A 14,308-nucleotide genomic window follows, 5' to 3' on the forward strand; every position below is an offset into this window, starting at 1 on the left:
CAGGGGACGGTGGTCCTGAGCACAGGGATTGTCAGGGCTCACCTCCCGCAGGAAAGCGAGGGGGTGGGTCGGGGGGCTGTGAGCATGATGCTGATGGGGGTTGCCGGCTTTGGGTGCAGGGCAGCCTGGGTCAGGGGTGGGTGCCTGGGACGGGAGAGGACCTCCAGGCAGAGGCCGTGGGCTGGGGAATTAGCTCAAGTGGTAGAGCGCTCGCTTAGCATGTGAGAGGCAGCGGGATCGATGCCCGCATTCTCCAACGCTTTTCGTTCCCCTTGCCTGCGCACAGGGCCCTTTGCCTGGCGCCCGTGTCCTCTGGGGGGGCTCTGGGGAGCTTGCGGTGCACCGGGGCTGTGCAGAGGAGGATGACATCCCCGGCTGTGTCCCGAGCAGCACGTTGTGTGGATCAAGGGAAGGGATTCTCCCCCCTTTTCTCAACACTTTGTTGGTGGCCTCCCGAATAATGTCCCCAACTCGGGGGCTCTATGTAGAAGAGAGAGATAGGCCGAGTGCTGTGAGCTCAGACGAAGGCCACCAGGATGGCTGGGAGCAGGCACACATGTCCCGTGAAGAGAGGCCAGTGAACGTGGAGTGGCCCAGATCCTGGAGAAGAGAGAGCTTTGGGGGAGGTGGGAAGGGAGTAGCTGAGGAAGAGGCCATGGCCTGGGGAATTAGCTCAAGCGGCAGAGCGCTCGCTTAGCATGTGAGAGGCACGTAGCTCTGCAGGCAGTGCAGAAGACTGCAGGCTGCCTTGCACGGCTAGGTTTACCACAGACGTTTTGGGACGGACCTCGCGCCTGGCTTGTCAGTCTGGACGTGTCTGGCAGTCGCTGGGCACGATCATCACTCTGACATATGCAGTGAGTTGCGGGCGTGCTGTTGTCCGTGCCCCGTCGTGATGACAGTGCCTTTCTGTTCGGGACACCGGCTTGGAGCGAGCCAGCATGGGTGGGTCTTGGGTGTACAGATGTTGCGGTCCTGAGAGGCTGTGGGTAACGTGGCAAATCTTTCTCTTTTCCTGACGAAGAGAGTCGTGCAGGTATGCGGGAGTGGTGTGAGAGCTGAATGGTTGGAGGAGCGTGTGATGAAAGCGTGAGGTGTCAAAGGCCCATGATTCCTTCGATAGCTCAGCTGGTAGAGCGGAGGACTGTAGGCTCCCTTGCACGGCCATCCTTAGGTCGCTGGTTCAACTCCGGCTCGAAGGAGTGCCCTTTTGGCTCTGGCCCAGAGCCTGCGCCACCTCTGCCTTTTGGCCCTGCCCGGGTGGCTCCCCTTCAAGCGCTGCCCAGCCTTGAGCTCTTTCCTAGGGTGGGGAAGACGATCAGCCAAGGCCTTTTGAGGTGAACCCTGGGCAGGGGACGGTGGTCCTGAGCACAGGGATTGTCAGGGCTCACCTCCCGCGGGAAAGCGAGGGGGTGGGTCGGGGGGCTGTGAGCATGATGCCGATGGGGGTTGCCGGCTTTGGGTGCAGGGCAGCCTGGGTCAGGGGTGGGTGCCTGGGACGGGAGAGGACCTCCAGGCAGAGGCCGTGGGCTGGGGAATTAGCTCAAGTGGTAGAGCGCTCGCTTAGCATGTGAGAGGCAGCGGGATCGATGCCCGCATTCTCCAACGCTTTTCGTTCCCCTTGCCTGCGCACAGGGCCCTTTGCCTGGGGCCCGTGTCCTCTGGGGGGGCTCTGGGGAGCTTGCGGTGCACCGGGGCTGTGCAGAGGAGGATGAGATCCCCGGCTGTGTCCCGAGCAGCACGTTGTGTGGATCAAGGGAAGGGATTCTCCCCCCTTTTCTCAACACTTTGTTGGTGGCCTCCCGAATAATATCCCCAACTCGGGGGCTCTATGTAGAAGAGAGAGATAGGCCGAGTGCTGTGAGCTCAGACGAAGGCCACCAGGATGGCTGGGAGCAGGCACACATGTCCCGTGAAGAGAGGCCAGTGAACGTGGAGTGGCCCAGATCCTGGAGAAGAGAGAGCTTTGGGGGAGGTGGGAAGGGAGTAGCTGAGGAAGAGGCCATGGCCTGGGGAATTAGCTCAAGCGGCAGAGCGCTCGCTTAGCATGTGAGAGGCACGTAGCTCTGCAGGCAGTGCAGAAGACTGCAGGCTGCCTTGCACGGCTAGGTTTACCACAGAAGTTTTGGGACGGACCTCGCGCCTGGCTTGTCAGTCTGGACGTGTCTGGCAGTCGCTGGGCACGATCATCACTCTGACATATGCAGTGAGTTGCGGGCGTGCCGTTGTCCGTGCCCCGTCGTGATGACAGTGCCTTTCTGTTCGGGACACCGGCTTGGAGCGAGCCAGCATGGGTGGGTCTTGGGTGTAAAGATGTTGCGGTCCTGAGAAGCTGTGGGTAACGTGGCAAATCTTTCTCTTTTCCTGACGAAGAGAGTCGTGCAGGTATGCGGGAGTGGTGTGAGAGCTGAATGGTTGGAGGAGCGTGTGATGAAAGCGTGAGGTGTCAAAGGCCCATGATTCCTTCGATAGCTCAGCTGGTAGAGCGGAGGACTGTAGGCTCCCTTGCACGGCCATCCTTAGGTCGCTGGTTCAACTCCGGCTCGAAGGAGTGCCCTTTTGGCTCTGGCCCAGAGCCTGCGCCACCTCTGCCTTTTGGCCCTGCCCGGGTGGCTCCCCTTCAAGCGCTGCCCAGCCTTGAGCTCTTTCCTAGGGTGGGGAAGACGATCAGCCAAGGCCTTTTGAGGTGAACCCTGGGCAGGGGACGGTGGTCCTGAGCACAGGGATTGTCAGGGCTCACCTCCCGCAGGAAAGCGAGGGGGTGGGTCGGGGGGCTGTGAGCATGATGCCGATGGGGGTTGCCGGCTTTGGGTGCAGGGCAGCCTGGGTCAGGGGTGGGTGCCTGGGACGGGAGAGGACCTCCAGGCAGAGGCCGTGGGCTGGGGAATTAGCTCAAGTGGTAGAGCGCTCGCTTAGCATGTGAGAGGCAGCGGGATCGATGCCCGCATTCTCCAACGCTTTTCGTTCCCCTTGCCTGCGCACAGGGCCCTTTGCCTGGGGCCCGCGTCCTCTGCGGGGCTCACGGTGCACCCAGAAAACAAGGAGTAGGACGACGTCCTGGGGTGTAACAAGAGCGGCATGGGCCGCTTAACAGGAGACCTTATTTCCTCCCTCTTTGCTTGACAGACCTCAAGTCTCATCTGAAGTACCGTGCCCAGCTTGAGCTCCCCTGTCCAGGAAAGACATCAATGAAATGGAGCAACTTCAGTGGAGGGTCTCCAAGAAGCTGAGGGAACAGAGGGATTTCTACGTGAAGGCAGTGGGATTGTTCAGCCTGGAGAAAGAGAATTTCAGAGGGCTTACAGATGGCCTTCCAGCACTGAGGCGGAGGTTACTGAGTAGAGGAAATACTGTCCTTTTGTCTGGTGCTTGCCCAGAGGGCAAAAGACAGCAGAGTGAGCTTGGATCAGGAGAAGTTGCAGCGGGATATGGGTAAGCTCCTTTTGGCCGTGAGGAGAGCCTGGCTGTAGAAGATGATGTTGAAGGAGCTGGTGGAGTTTTTCTGTTTGGCGGTTTGACGGGGTGAAGGGTAGAGCCGGCTGGTGTGAGGCTGGAGTTGAGGCTGTTTGAAGCAAGATTTTGGAGTCCAGACATGACGCGGTGCTGTGCAAGGGAAAGTGTTGGATGAGTGCGTGCTGGGCGAGGTAAGGGGCAGGGCCCCGTGATTCCTTCGATAGCTCAGCTGGTAGAGCGGAGGACTGTAGGCTCCCTTGCACGGCCATCCTTAGGTCGCTGGTTCAACTCCGGCTCGAAGGAGTGCCCTTTTGGCTCTGGCCCAGAGCCTGCGCCACCTCTGCCTTTTGGCCCTGCCCGGGTGGCTCCCCTTCAAGCGCTGCCCAGCCTTGAGCTCTTTCCTAGGGTGGGGAAGACGATCAGCCAAGGCCTTTTGAGGTGAACCCTGGGCAGGGGACGGTGGTCCTGAGCACAGGGATTGTCAGGGCTCACCTCCTGCAGGAAAGCGAGGGGGTGGGTCGGGGGGCTGTGAGCATGATGCCGATGGGGGTTGCCGGCTTTGGGTGCAGGGCAGCCTGGGTCAGGGGTGGGTGCCTGGGACGGGAGAGGACCTCCAGGCAGAGGCCGTGGGCTGGGGAATTAGCTCAAGTGGTAGAGCGCTCGCTTAGCATGTGAGAGGCAGCGGGATCGATGCCCGCATTCTCCAACGCTTTTCGTTCCCCTTGCCTGCGCACAGGGCCCTTTGCCTGGCGCCCGTGTCCTCTGGGGGGGCTCTGGGGAGCTTGCGGTGCACCGGGGCTGTGCAGAGGAGGATGACATCCCTGGCTGTGTCCCGAGCAGCATGTTGTGTGGATCAAGGGAAGGGATTCTCCCCCCTTTTCTCAACACTTTGTTGGTGGCCTCCCGAATAATGTCCCCAACTCGGGGGCTCTATGTAGAAGAGAGAGATAGGCCGAGTGCTGTGAGCTCAGACGAAGGCCACCAGGATGGCTGGGAGCAGGCACACATGTCCCGTGAAGAGAGGCCAGTGAACGTGGAGTGGCCCAGATCCTGGAGAAGAGAGAGCTTTGGGGGAGGTGGGAAGGGAGTAGCTGAGGAAGAGGCCATGGCCTGGGGAATTAGCTCAAGCGGCAGAGCGCTCGCTTAGCATGTGAGAGGCACGTAGCTCTGCAGGCAGTGCAGAAGACTGCAGGCTGCCTTGCACGGCTAGGTTTACCACAGAAGTTTTGGGACGGACCTCGCGCCTGGCTTGTCAGTCTGGACGTGTCTGGCAGTCGCTGGGCACGATCATCACTCTGACATATGCAGTGAGTTGCGGGCGTGCTGTTGTCCGTGCCCCGTCGTGATGACAGTGCCTTTCTGTTCGGGACACTGGCTTGGAGCGAGCCAGCATGGGTGGGTCTTGGGTGTACAGATGTTGCGGTCCTGAGAGGCTGTGGGTAACGTGGCAAATCTTTCTCTTTTCCTGACGAAGAGAGTCGTGCAGGTATGCGGGAGTGGTGTGAGAGCTGAATGGTTGGAGGAGCGTGTGATGAAAGCGTGAGGTGTCAAAGGCCCATGATTCCTTCGATAGCTCAGCTGGTAGAGCGGAGGACTGTAGGCTCCCTTGCACGGCCATCCTTAGGTCGCTGGTTCAACTCCGGCTCGAAGGAGTGCCCTTTTGGCTCTGGCCCAGAGCCTGCGCCACCTCTGCCTTTTGGCCCTGCCCGGGTGGCTCCCCTTCAAGCGCTGCCCAGCCTTGAGCTCTTTCCTAGGGTGGGGAAGACGATCAGCCAAGGCCTTTTGAGGTGAACCCTGGGCAGGGGACGGTGGTCCTGAGCACAGGGATTGTCAGGGCTCACCTCCCGCAGGAAAGCGAGGGGGTGGGTCGGGGGGCTGTGAGCATGATGCCGATGGGGGTTGCCGGCTTTGGGTGCAGGGCAGCCTGGGTCAGGGGTGGGTGCCTGGGACGGGAGAGGACCTCCAGGCAGAGGCCGTGGGCTGGGGAATTAGCTCAAGTGGTAGAGCGCTCGCTTAGCATGTGAGAGGCAGCGGGATCGATGCCCGCATTCTCCAACGCTTTTCGTTCCCCTTGCCTGCGCACAGGGCCCTTTGCCTGGGGCCCGCGTCCTCTGCGGGGCTCACGGTGCACCCAGAAAACAAGGAGTAGGACGACGTCCTGGGGTGTAACAAGAGCGGCATGGGCCGCTTAACAGGGGACCTTATTTCCTCCCTCTTTGCTTGACAGACCTCAAGTCTCATCTGAAGTACCGTGCCCAGCTTGAGCTCCCCTGTCCAGGAAAGACATCAATGAAATGGAGCAACTTCAGTGGAGGGTCTCCAAGAAGCTGAGGGAACAGAGGGATTTCTACGTGAAGGCAGTGGGATTGTTCAGCCTGGAGAAAGAGAATTTCAGAGGGCTTACAGATGGCCTTCCAGCACTGAGGCGGAGGTTACTGAGTAGAGGAAATACTGTCCTTTTGTCTGGTGCTTGCCCAGAGGGCAAAAGACAGCAGAGTGAGCTTGGATCAGGAGAAGTTGCAGCGGGATATGGGTAAGCTCCTTTTGGCCGTGAGGAGAGCCTGGCTGTAGAAGATGATGTTGAAGGAGCTGGTGGAGTTTTTCTGTTTGGCGGTTTGACGGGGTGAAGGGTAGAGCCGGCTGGTGTGAGGCTGGAGTTGAGGCTGTTTGAAGCAAGATTTTGGAGTCCAGACATGACGCGGTGCTGTGCAAGGGAAAGTGTTGGATGAGTGCGTGCTGGGCGAGGTAAGGGGCAGGGCCCCGTGATTCCTTCGATAGCTCAGCTGGTAGAGCGGAGGACTGTAGGCTCCCTTGCACGGCCATCCTTAGGTCGCTGGTTCAACTCCGGCTCGAAGGAGTGCCCTTTTGGCTCTGGCCCAGAGCCTGCGCCACCTCTGCCTTTTGGCCCTGCCCGGGTGGCTCCCCTTCAAGCGCTGCCCAGCCTTGAGCTCTTTCCTAGGGTGGGGAAGACGATCAGCCAAGGCCTTTTGAGGTGAACCCTGGGCAGGGGACGGTGGTCCTGAGCACAGGGATTGTCAGGGCTCACCTCCCGCGGGAAAGCGAGGGGGTGGGTCAGGGGGCTGTGAGCATGATGCCGATGGGGGTTGCCGGCTTTGGGTGCAGGGCAGCCTGGGTCAGGGGTGGGTGCCTGGGACGGGAGAGGACCTCCAGGCAGAGGCCGTGGGCTGGGGAATTAGCTCAAGTGGTAGAGCGCTCGCTTAGCATGTGAGAGGCAGCGGGATCGATGCCCGCATTCTCCAATGCTTTTCGTTCCCCTTGCCTGCGCACAGGGCCCTTTGCCTGGGGCCCGTGTCCTCTGGGGGGGCTCTGGGGAGCTTGCGGTGCACCGGGGCTGTGCAGAGGAGGATGAGATCCCCGGCTGTGTCCCGAGCAGCACGTTGTGTGGATCAAGGGAAGGGATTCTCCCCCCTTTTCTCAACACTTTGTTGGTGGCCTCCCGAATAATGTCCCCAACTCGGGGGCTCTATGTAGAAGAGAGAGATAGGCCGAGTGCTGTGAGCTCAGACGAAGGCCACCAGGATGGCTGGGAGCAGGCACACATGTCCCGTGAAGAGAGGCCAGTGAACGTGGAGTGGCCCAGATCCTGGAGAAGAGAGAGCTTTGGGGGAGGTGGGAAGGGAGTAGCTGAGGAAGAGGCCATGGCCTGGGGAATTAGCTCAAGCGGCAGAGCGCTCGCTTAGCATGTGAGAGGCACGTAGCTCTGCAGGCAGTGCAGAAGACTGCAGGCTGCCTTGCACGGCTAGGTTTACCACAGAAGTTTTGGGACGGACCTCGCGCCTGGCTTGTCAGTCTGGACGTGTCTGGCAGTCGCTGGGCACGATCATCACTCTGACATATGCAGTGAGTTGCGGGCGTGCCGTTGTCCGTGCCCCGTCGTGATGACAGTGCCTTTCTGTTCGGGACACCGGCTTGGAGCGAGCCAGCATGGGTGGGTCTTGGGTGTAAAGATGTTGCGGTCCTGAGAAGCTGTGGGTAACGTGGCAAATCTTTCTCTTTTCCTGACGAAGAGAGTCGTGCAGGTATGCGGGAGTGGTGTGAGAGCTGAATGGTTGGAGGAGCGTGTGATGAAAGCGTGAGGTGTCAAAGGCCCATGATTCCTTCGATAGCTCAGCTGGTAGAGCGGAGGACTGTAGGCTCCCTTGCACGGCCATCCTTAGGTCGCTGGTTCAACTCCGGCTCGAAGGAGTGCCCTTTTGGCTCTGGCCCAGAGCCTGCGCCACCTCTGCCTTTTGGCCCTGCCCGGGTGGCTCCCCTTCAAGCGCTGCCCAGCCTTGAGCTCTTTCCTAGGGTGGGGAAGACGATCAGCCAAGGCCTTTTGAGGTGAACCCTGGGCAGGGGACGGTGGTCCTGAGCACAGGGATTGTCAGGGCTCACCTCCCGCAGGAAAGCGAGGGGGTGGGTCGGGGGGCTGTGAGCATGATGCCGATGGGGGTTGCCGGCTTTGGGTGCAGGGCAGCCTGGGTCAGGGGTGGGTGCCTGGGACGGGAGAGGACCTCCAGGCAGAGGCCGTGGGCTGGGGAATTAGCTCAAGTGGTAGAGCGCTCGCTTAGCATGTGAGAGGCAGCGGGATCGATGCCCGCATTCTCCAACGCTTTTCGTTCCCCTTGCCTGCGCACAGGGCCCTTTGCCTGGCGCCCGTGTCCTCTGGGGGGGCTCTGGGGAGCTTGCGGTGCACCGGGGCTGTGCAGAGGAGGATGACATCCCTGGCTGTGTCCCGAGCAGCACGTTGTGTGGATCAAGGGAAGGGATTCTCCCCCCTTTTCTCAACACTTTGTTGGTGGCCTCCCGAATAATGTCCCCAACTCGGGGGCTCTATGTAGAAGAGAGAGATAGGCCGAGTGCTGTGAGCTCAGACGAAGGCCACCAGGATGGCTGGGAGCAGGCACACATGTCCCGTGAAGAGAGGCCAGTGAACGTGGAGTGGCCCAGATCCTGGAGAAGAGAGAGCTTTGGGGGAGGTGGGAAGGGAGTAGCTGAGGAAGAGGCCATGGCCTGGGGAATTAGCTCAAGCGGCAGAGCGCTCGCTTAGCATGTGAGAGGCACGTAGCTCTGCAGGCAGTGCAGAAGACTGCAGGCTGCCTTGCACGGCTAGGTTTACCACAGAAGTTTTGGGACGGACCTCGCGCCTGGCTTGTCAGTCTGGACGTGTCTGGCAGTCGCTGGGCACGATCATCACTCTGACATATGCAGTGAGTTGCGGGCGTGCTGTTGTCCGTGCCCCGTCGTGATGACAGTGCCTTTCTGTTCGGGACACCGGCTTGGAGCGAGCCAGCATGGGTGGGTCTTGGGTGTACAGATGTTGCGGTCCTGAGAGGCTGTGGGTAACGTGGCAAATCTTTCTCTTTTCCTGACGAAGAGAGTCGTGCAGGTATGCGGGAGTGGTGTGAGAGCTGAATGGTTGGAGGAGCGTGTGATGAAAGCGTGAGGTGTCAAAGGCCCATGATTCCTTCGATAGCTCAGCTGGTAGAGCGGAGGACTGTAGGCTCCCTTGCACGGCCATCCTTAGGTCGCTGGTTCAACTCCGGCTCGAAGGAGTGCCCTTTTGGCTCTGGCCCAGAGCCTGCGCCACCTCTGCCTTTTGGCCCTGCCCGGGTGGCTCCCCTTCAAGCGCTGCCCAGCCTTGAGCTCTTTCCTAGGGTGGGGAAGACGATCAGCCAAGGCCTTTTGAGGTGAACCCTGGGCAGGGGACGGTGGTCCTGAGCACAGGGATTGTCAGGGCTCACCTCCCGCAGGAAAGCGAGGGGGTGGGTCGGGGGGCTGTGAGCATGATGCCGATGGGGGTTGCCGGCTTTGGGTGCAGGGCAGCCTGGGTCAGGGGTGGGTGCCTGGGACGGGAGAGGACCTCCAGGCAGAGGCCGTGGGCTGGGGAATTAGCTCAAGTGGTAGAGCGCTCGCTTAGCATGTGAGAGGCAGCGGGATCGATGCCCGCATTCTCCAACGCTTTTCGTTCCCCTTGCCTGCGCACAGGGCCCTTTGCCTGGGGCCCGCGTCCTCTGCGGCGCTCACGGTGCACCCAGAAAACAAGGAGTAGGACGACGTCCTGGGGTGTAACAAGAGCGGCATGGGCCGCTTAACAGGAGACCTTATTTCCTCCCTCTTTGCTTGACAGACCTCAAGTCTCATCTGAAGTACCGTGCCCAGCTTTGAGCTCCCCTGTCCAGGAAAGACATCAATGAAATGGAGCAACTTCAGTGGAGGGTCTCCAAGAAGCTGAGGGAACAGAGGGATTTCTACGTGAGGGCAGTGGGATTGTTCAGCCTGGAGAAAGAGAATTTCAGAGGGCTTACAGATGGCCTTCCAGCACTGAGGCGGAGGTTACTGAGTAGAGGAAATACTGTCTTTTTGTCTGGTGCTTGCCCAGAGGGCAAAAGACAGCAGAGTGAGCTTGGATCAGGAGAAGTTGCAGCGGGATATGGGTAAGCTCCTTTTGGCCGTGAGGAGAGCCTGGCTGTAGAAGATGATGTTGAAGGAGCTGGTGGAGTTTTTCTGTTTGGCGGTTTGACGGGGTGAAGGGTAGAGCCGGCTGGTGTGAGGCTGGAGTTGAGGCTGTTTGAAGCAAGATTTTGGAGTCCAGACATGACGCGGTGCTGTGCAAGGGAAAGTGTTGGATGAGTGCGTGCTGGGCGAGGTAAGGGGCAGGGCCCCGTGATTCCTTCGATAGCTCAGCTGGTAGAGCGGAGGACTGTAGGCTCCCTTGCACGGCCATCCTTAGGTCGCTGGTTCAACTCCGGCTCGAAGGAGTGCCCTTTTGGCTCTGGCCCAGAGCCTGCGCCACCTCTGCCTTTTGGCCCTGCCCGGGTGGCTCCCCTTCAAGCGCTGCCCAGCCTTGAGCTCTTTCCTAGGGTGGGGAAGACGATCAGCCAAGGCCTTTTGAGGTGAACCCTGGGCAGGGGACGGTGGTCCTGAGCACAGGGATTGTCAGGGCTCACCTCCCGCAGGAAAGCGAGGGGGTGGGTCAGGGGGCTGTGAGCATGATGCCGATGGGGGTTGCCGGCTTTGGGTGCAGGGCAGCCTGGGTCAGGGGTGGGTGCCTGGGACGGGAGAGGACCTCCAGGCAGAGGCCGTGGGCTGGGGAATTAGCTCAAGTGGTAGAGCGCTCGCTTAGCATGTGAGAGGCAGCGGGATCGATGCCCGCATTCTCCAACGCTTTTCGTTCCCCTTGCCTGCGCACAGGGCCCTTTGCCTGGGGCCCGTGTCCTCTGGGGGGGCTCTGGGGAGCTTGCGGTGCACCGGGGCTGTGCAGAGGAGGATGAGATCCCCGGCTGTGTCCCGAGCAGCACGTTGTGTGGATCAAGGGAAGGGATTCTCCCCCCTTTTCTCAACACTTTGTTGGTGGCCTCCCGAATAATGTCCCCAACTCGGGGGCTCTATGTAGAAGAGAGAGATAGGCCGAGTGCTGTGAGCTCAGACGAAGGCCACCAGGATGGCTGGGAGCAGGCACACATGTCCCGTGAAGAGAGGCCAGTGAACGTGGAGTGGCCCAGATCCTGGAGAAGAGAGAGCTTTGGGGGAGGTGGGAAGGGAGTAGCTGAGGAAGAGGCCATGGCCTGGGGAATTAGCTCAAGCGGCAGAGCGCTCGCTTAGCATGTGAGAGGCACGTAGCTCTGCAGGCAGTGCAGAAGACTGCAGGCTGCCTTGCACGGCTAGGTTTACCACAGAAGTTTTGGGACGGACCTCGCGCCTGGCTTGTCAGTCTGGACGTGTCTGGCAGTCGCTGGGCACGATCATCACTCTGACATATGCAGTGAGTTGCGGGCGTGCCGTTGTCCGTGCCCCGTCGTGATGACAGTGCCTTTCTGTTCGGGACACCGGCTTGGAGCGAGCCAGCATGGGTGGGTCTTGGGTGTACAGATGTTGCGGTCCTGAGAGGCTGTGGGTAACGTGGCAAATCTTTCTCTTTTCCTGACGAAGAGAGTCGTGCAGGTATGCGGGAGTGGTGTGAGAGCTGAATGGTTGGAGGAGCGTGTGATGAAAGCGTGAGGTGTCAAAGGCCCATGATTCCTCCGATAGCTCAGCTGGTAGAGCGGAGGACTGTAGGCTCCCTTGCACGGCCATCCTTAGGTCGCTGGTTCAACTCCGGCTCGAAGGAGTGCCCTTTTGGCTCTGGCCCAGAGCCTGCGCCACCTCTGCCTTTTGGCCCTGCCCGGGTGGCTCCCCTTCAAGCGCTGCCCAGCCTTGAGCTCTTTCCTAGGGTGGGGAAGACGATCAGCCAAGGCCTTTTGAGGTGAACCCTGGGCAGGGGACGGTGGTCCTGAGCACAGGGATTGTCAGGGCTCACCTCCCGCAGGAAAGCGAGGGGGTGGGTCGGGGGGCTGTGAGCATGATGCCGATGGGGGTTGCCGGCTTTGGGTGCAGGGCAGCCTGGGTCAGGGGTGGGTGCCTGGGACGGGAGAGGACCTCCAGGCAGAGGCCGTGGGCTGGGGAATTAGCTCAAGTGGTAGAGCGCTCGCTTAGCATGTGAGAGGCAGCGGGATCGATGCCCGCATTCTCCAACGCTTTTCGTTCCCCTTGCCTGCGCACAGGGCCCTTTGCCTGGGGCCCGCGTCCTCTGCGGGGCTCACGGTGCACCCAGAAAACAAGGAGTAGGACGACGTCCTGGGGTCTAACAAGAGCGGCATGGGCCGCTTAACAGGAGACCTTATTTCCTCCCTCTTTGCTTGACAGACCTCAAGTCTCATCTGAAGTACCGTGCCCAGCTTGAGCTCCCCTGTCCAGGAAAGACATCAATGAAATGGAGCAACTTCAGTGGAGGGTCTCCAAGAAGCTGAGGGAACAGAGGGATTTCTACGTGAGGGCAGTGGGATTGTTCAGCCTGGAGAAAGAGAATTTCAGAGGGCTTACAGATGGCCTTCCAGCACTGAGGCGGAGGTTACTGAGTAGAGGAAATACTGTCCTTTTGTCTGGTGCTTGCCCAGAGGGCAAAAGACAGCAGAGTGAGCTTGGATCAGGAGAAGTTGCAGCGGGATATGGGTAAGCTCCTTTTGGCCGTGAGGAGAGCCTGGCTGTAGAAGATGATGTTGAAGGAGCTGGTGGAGTTTTTCTGTTTGGCGGTTTGACGGGGTGAAGGGTAGAGCCGGCTGGTGTGAGGCTGGAGTTGAGGCTGTTTGAAGCAAGATTTTGGAGTCCAGACATGACGCGGTGCTGTGCATGGGAAAGTGTTGGATGAGTGCGTGCTGGGCGAGGTAAGGGGCAGGGCCCCGTGATTCCTTCGATAGCTCAGCTGGTAGAGCGGAGGACTGTAGGCTCCCTTGCACGGCCATCCTTAGGTCGCTGGTTCAACTCCGGCTCGAAGGAGTGCCCTTTTGGCTCTGGCCCAGAGCCTGCGCCACCTCTGCCTTTTGGCCCTGCCCGGGTGGCTCCCCTTCAAGCGCTGCCCAGCCTTGAGCTCTTTCCTAGGGTGGGGAAGACGATCAGCCAAGGCCTTTTGAGGTGAACCCTGGGCAGGGGACGGTGGTCCTGAGCACAGGGATTGTCAGGGCTCACCTCCCGCAGGAAAGCGAGGGGGTGGGTCGGGGGGCTGTGAGCATGATGCCGATGGGGGTTGCTGGCTTTGGGTGCAGGGCAGCCTGGGTCAGGGGTGGGTGCCTGGGACGGGAGAGGACCTCCAGGCAGAGGCCGTGGGCTGGGGAATTAGCTCAAGTGGTAGAGCGCTCGCTTAGCATGTGAGAGGCAGCGGGATCGATGCCCGCATTCTCCAACGCTTTTCGTTCCCCTTGCCTGCGCACAGGGCCCTTTGCCTCGGGCACAATTCATTGTGTGCCCAGAGGAGGAGAGCATCCGGAGCTGTATCAGTAGTAGCACAGTGCATTCCCATATTCATTACTAAGTCATTATCACTCTTTTTTTGGTAGGCAGTAAATGTCATTCAATGTTGTGCATGTTTTCCAAACAAAAATCCAATTGTCCATTATGTACTCTCTCATAGTGTGTCAGTATACCTTTTTTTTTGTAAATAGTCTCTGAAACTGGTTCCTTTTAAACTGTTGAAGAAAACGTAAGCAGTGCGTTATCTCTTCCGATTATTTCAATATCAGACTTGAATGGAGACGTCAAATTACCGTTTAAGTTATTTTGCCAAAAAAAGTTTCTAGCAATTATTTTTGTAGGATATTGAACATAGACAGATCTCTTGCAATTCTGCTGATTAGAAGCCTGCTAGCTGTAGTCCTTGAGAAATTATGTTGTGCCAAACTCAAAATGAAGGCACAGAGAGGTACCTCTGTCATGTTTATTAAAAAGTAAATTTTGCCCTGGGCTGTGTTAGTATGATTAATACTGACTTAATTAATAATGGCAGGAAACTCAGAATCAGGTATTGCTGGTTTTATACCTTGTACTAAAGAATACCAGTTCAGCAGCAGATTTTTAGATTAGCATAAATTAAAAGCTAATTAAAGCAAATCTATGAGACTGACTCATCATTTTATCTTGCAAATATTTACAGCTACTCCATTAAAAGTCAATCCCTCTGACATTTCCACTTTAGTCAGAAGCAGCCTTTTTTTGCTATAATTACTAATAAAGATGGATAAAGCACTGCTATCAGTTTTACCATAGATCACTCTGTAAATCATCCTTCTTCATGTTCAGCATTAAATATAGTTAATTCCATTTTACATTCTTCCATGACAACTCTCTCCTTTGGGGATTAAAGAAGGCCTCCTTTCCATAAATGTAAATGTAAAAGCAACAGGAAAACATAAGGTTTGATACAGAAGATGGTTTCTGCAGCCAAGCTGTACTACAGGGACACCAAAGGTGCAAGTCATGAGTGAATTTGATACTGTAGTAAGTTTATCCCCCAGTGGTATAGTTATGCAAGACAATAGAATCG

General features: G+C 58.3%; 1 protein-coding gene and 20 non-coding genes across 23 annotated transcripts in view; 20 read left to right on the forward strand and 1 right to left on the reverse strand.

Moving 5' to 3' along the window:
• The window catches only part of DNAJC5B (DnaJ heat shock protein family (Hsp40) member C5 beta), a 63,938-nt gene that overhangs the window by 45,328 nt on the left and 4,302 nt on the right, over positions 1-14,308 (reverse strand). The window lies entirely within an intron of this gene.
• Positions 184-256, forward strand: TRNAA-AGC (transfer RNA alanine (anticodon AGC)). The gene has a single exon. It is a non-coding gene; the product is annotated as a tRNA-Ala (tRNA).
• On the forward strand, positions 1,114-1,202 carry TRNAY-GUA (transfer RNA tyrosine (anticodon GUA)). Its single transcript is given in 2 exon segments — positions 1,114-1,150; positions 1,167-1,202. It is a non-coding gene; the product is annotated as a tRNA-Tyr (tRNA).
• On the forward strand, positions 1,533-1,605 carry TRNAA-AGC (transfer RNA alanine (anticodon AGC)). Its single transcript has one exon. It is a non-coding gene; the product is annotated as a tRNA-Ala (tRNA).
• On the forward strand, positions 2,463-2,551 carry TRNAY-GUA (transfer RNA tyrosine (anticodon GUA)). Its single transcript is given in 2 exon segments — positions 2,463-2,499; positions 2,516-2,551. It is a non-coding gene; the product is annotated as a tRNA-Tyr (tRNA).
• Positions 2,882-2,954, forward strand: TRNAA-AGC (transfer RNA alanine (anticodon AGC)). Its single transcript has one exon. It is a non-coding gene; the product is annotated as a tRNA-Ala (tRNA).
• TRNAY-GUA (transfer RNA tyrosine (anticodon GUA)) lies at positions 3,668-3,756 on the forward strand. The gene is given in 2 exon segments: positions 3,668-3,704; positions 3,721-3,756. It is a non-coding gene; the product is annotated as a tRNA-Tyr (tRNA).
• TRNAA-AGC (transfer RNA alanine (anticodon AGC)) lies at positions 4,087-4,159 on the forward strand. The gene has a single exon. It is a non-coding gene; the product is annotated as a tRNA-Ala (tRNA).
• On the forward strand, positions 5,017-5,105 carry TRNAY-GUA (transfer RNA tyrosine (anticodon GUA)). Its single transcript is given in 2 exon segments — positions 5,017-5,053; positions 5,070-5,105. It is a non-coding gene; the product is annotated as a tRNA-Tyr (tRNA).
• On the forward strand, positions 5,436-5,508 carry TRNAA-AGC (transfer RNA alanine (anticodon AGC)). Its single transcript has one exon. It is a non-coding gene; the product is annotated as a tRNA-Ala (tRNA).
• Positions 6,222-6,310, forward strand: TRNAY-GUA (transfer RNA tyrosine (anticodon GUA)). Its single transcript is given in 2 exon segments — positions 6,222-6,258; positions 6,275-6,310. It is a non-coding gene; the product is annotated as a tRNA-Tyr (tRNA).
• TRNAA-AGC (transfer RNA alanine (anticodon AGC)) lies at positions 6,641-6,713 on the forward strand. Its single transcript has one exon. It is a non-coding gene; the product is annotated as a tRNA-Ala (tRNA).
• Positions 7,571-7,659, forward strand: TRNAY-GUA (transfer RNA tyrosine (anticodon GUA)). Its single transcript is given in 2 exon segments — positions 7,571-7,607; positions 7,624-7,659. It is a non-coding gene; the product is annotated as a tRNA-Tyr (tRNA).
• On the forward strand, positions 7,990-8,062 carry TRNAA-AGC (transfer RNA alanine (anticodon AGC)). The gene has a single exon. It is a non-coding gene; the product is annotated as a tRNA-Ala (tRNA).
• TRNAY-GUA (transfer RNA tyrosine (anticodon GUA)) lies at positions 8,920-9,008 on the forward strand. The gene is given in 2 exon segments: positions 8,920-8,956; positions 8,973-9,008. It is a non-coding gene; the product is annotated as a tRNA-Tyr (tRNA).
• TRNAA-AGC (transfer RNA alanine (anticodon AGC)) lies at positions 9,339-9,411 on the forward strand. The gene has a single exon. It is a non-coding gene; the product is annotated as a tRNA-Ala (tRNA).
• Positions 10,126-10,214, forward strand: TRNAY-GUA (transfer RNA tyrosine (anticodon GUA)). The gene is given in 2 exon segments: positions 10,126-10,162; positions 10,179-10,214. It is a non-coding gene; the product is annotated as a tRNA-Tyr (tRNA).
• On the forward strand, positions 10,545-10,617 carry TRNAA-AGC (transfer RNA alanine (anticodon AGC)). The gene has a single exon. It is a non-coding gene; the product is annotated as a tRNA-Ala (tRNA).
• TRNAA-AGC (transfer RNA alanine (anticodon AGC)) lies at positions 11,894-11,966 on the forward strand. The gene has a single exon. It is a non-coding gene; the product is annotated as a tRNA-Ala (tRNA).
• On the forward strand, positions 12,680-12,768 carry TRNAY-GUA (transfer RNA tyrosine (anticodon GUA)). The gene is given in 2 exon segments: positions 12,680-12,716; positions 12,733-12,768. It is a non-coding gene; the product is annotated as a tRNA-Tyr (tRNA).
• Positions 13,099-13,171, forward strand: TRNAA-AGC (transfer RNA alanine (anticodon AGC)). The gene has a single exon. It is a non-coding gene; the product is annotated as a tRNA-Ala (tRNA).

The sequence above is a fragment of the Balearica regulorum genome, chromosome 2 (assembly GCF_011004875.1).
Source record: "Balearica regulorum gibbericeps isolate bBalReg1 chromosome 2, bBalReg1.pri, whole genome shotgun sequence".
In the NCBI taxonomy this organism is placed as follows: Eukaryota; Metazoa; Chordata; class Aves; order Gruiformes; family Gruidae; genus Balearica; species Balearica regulorum.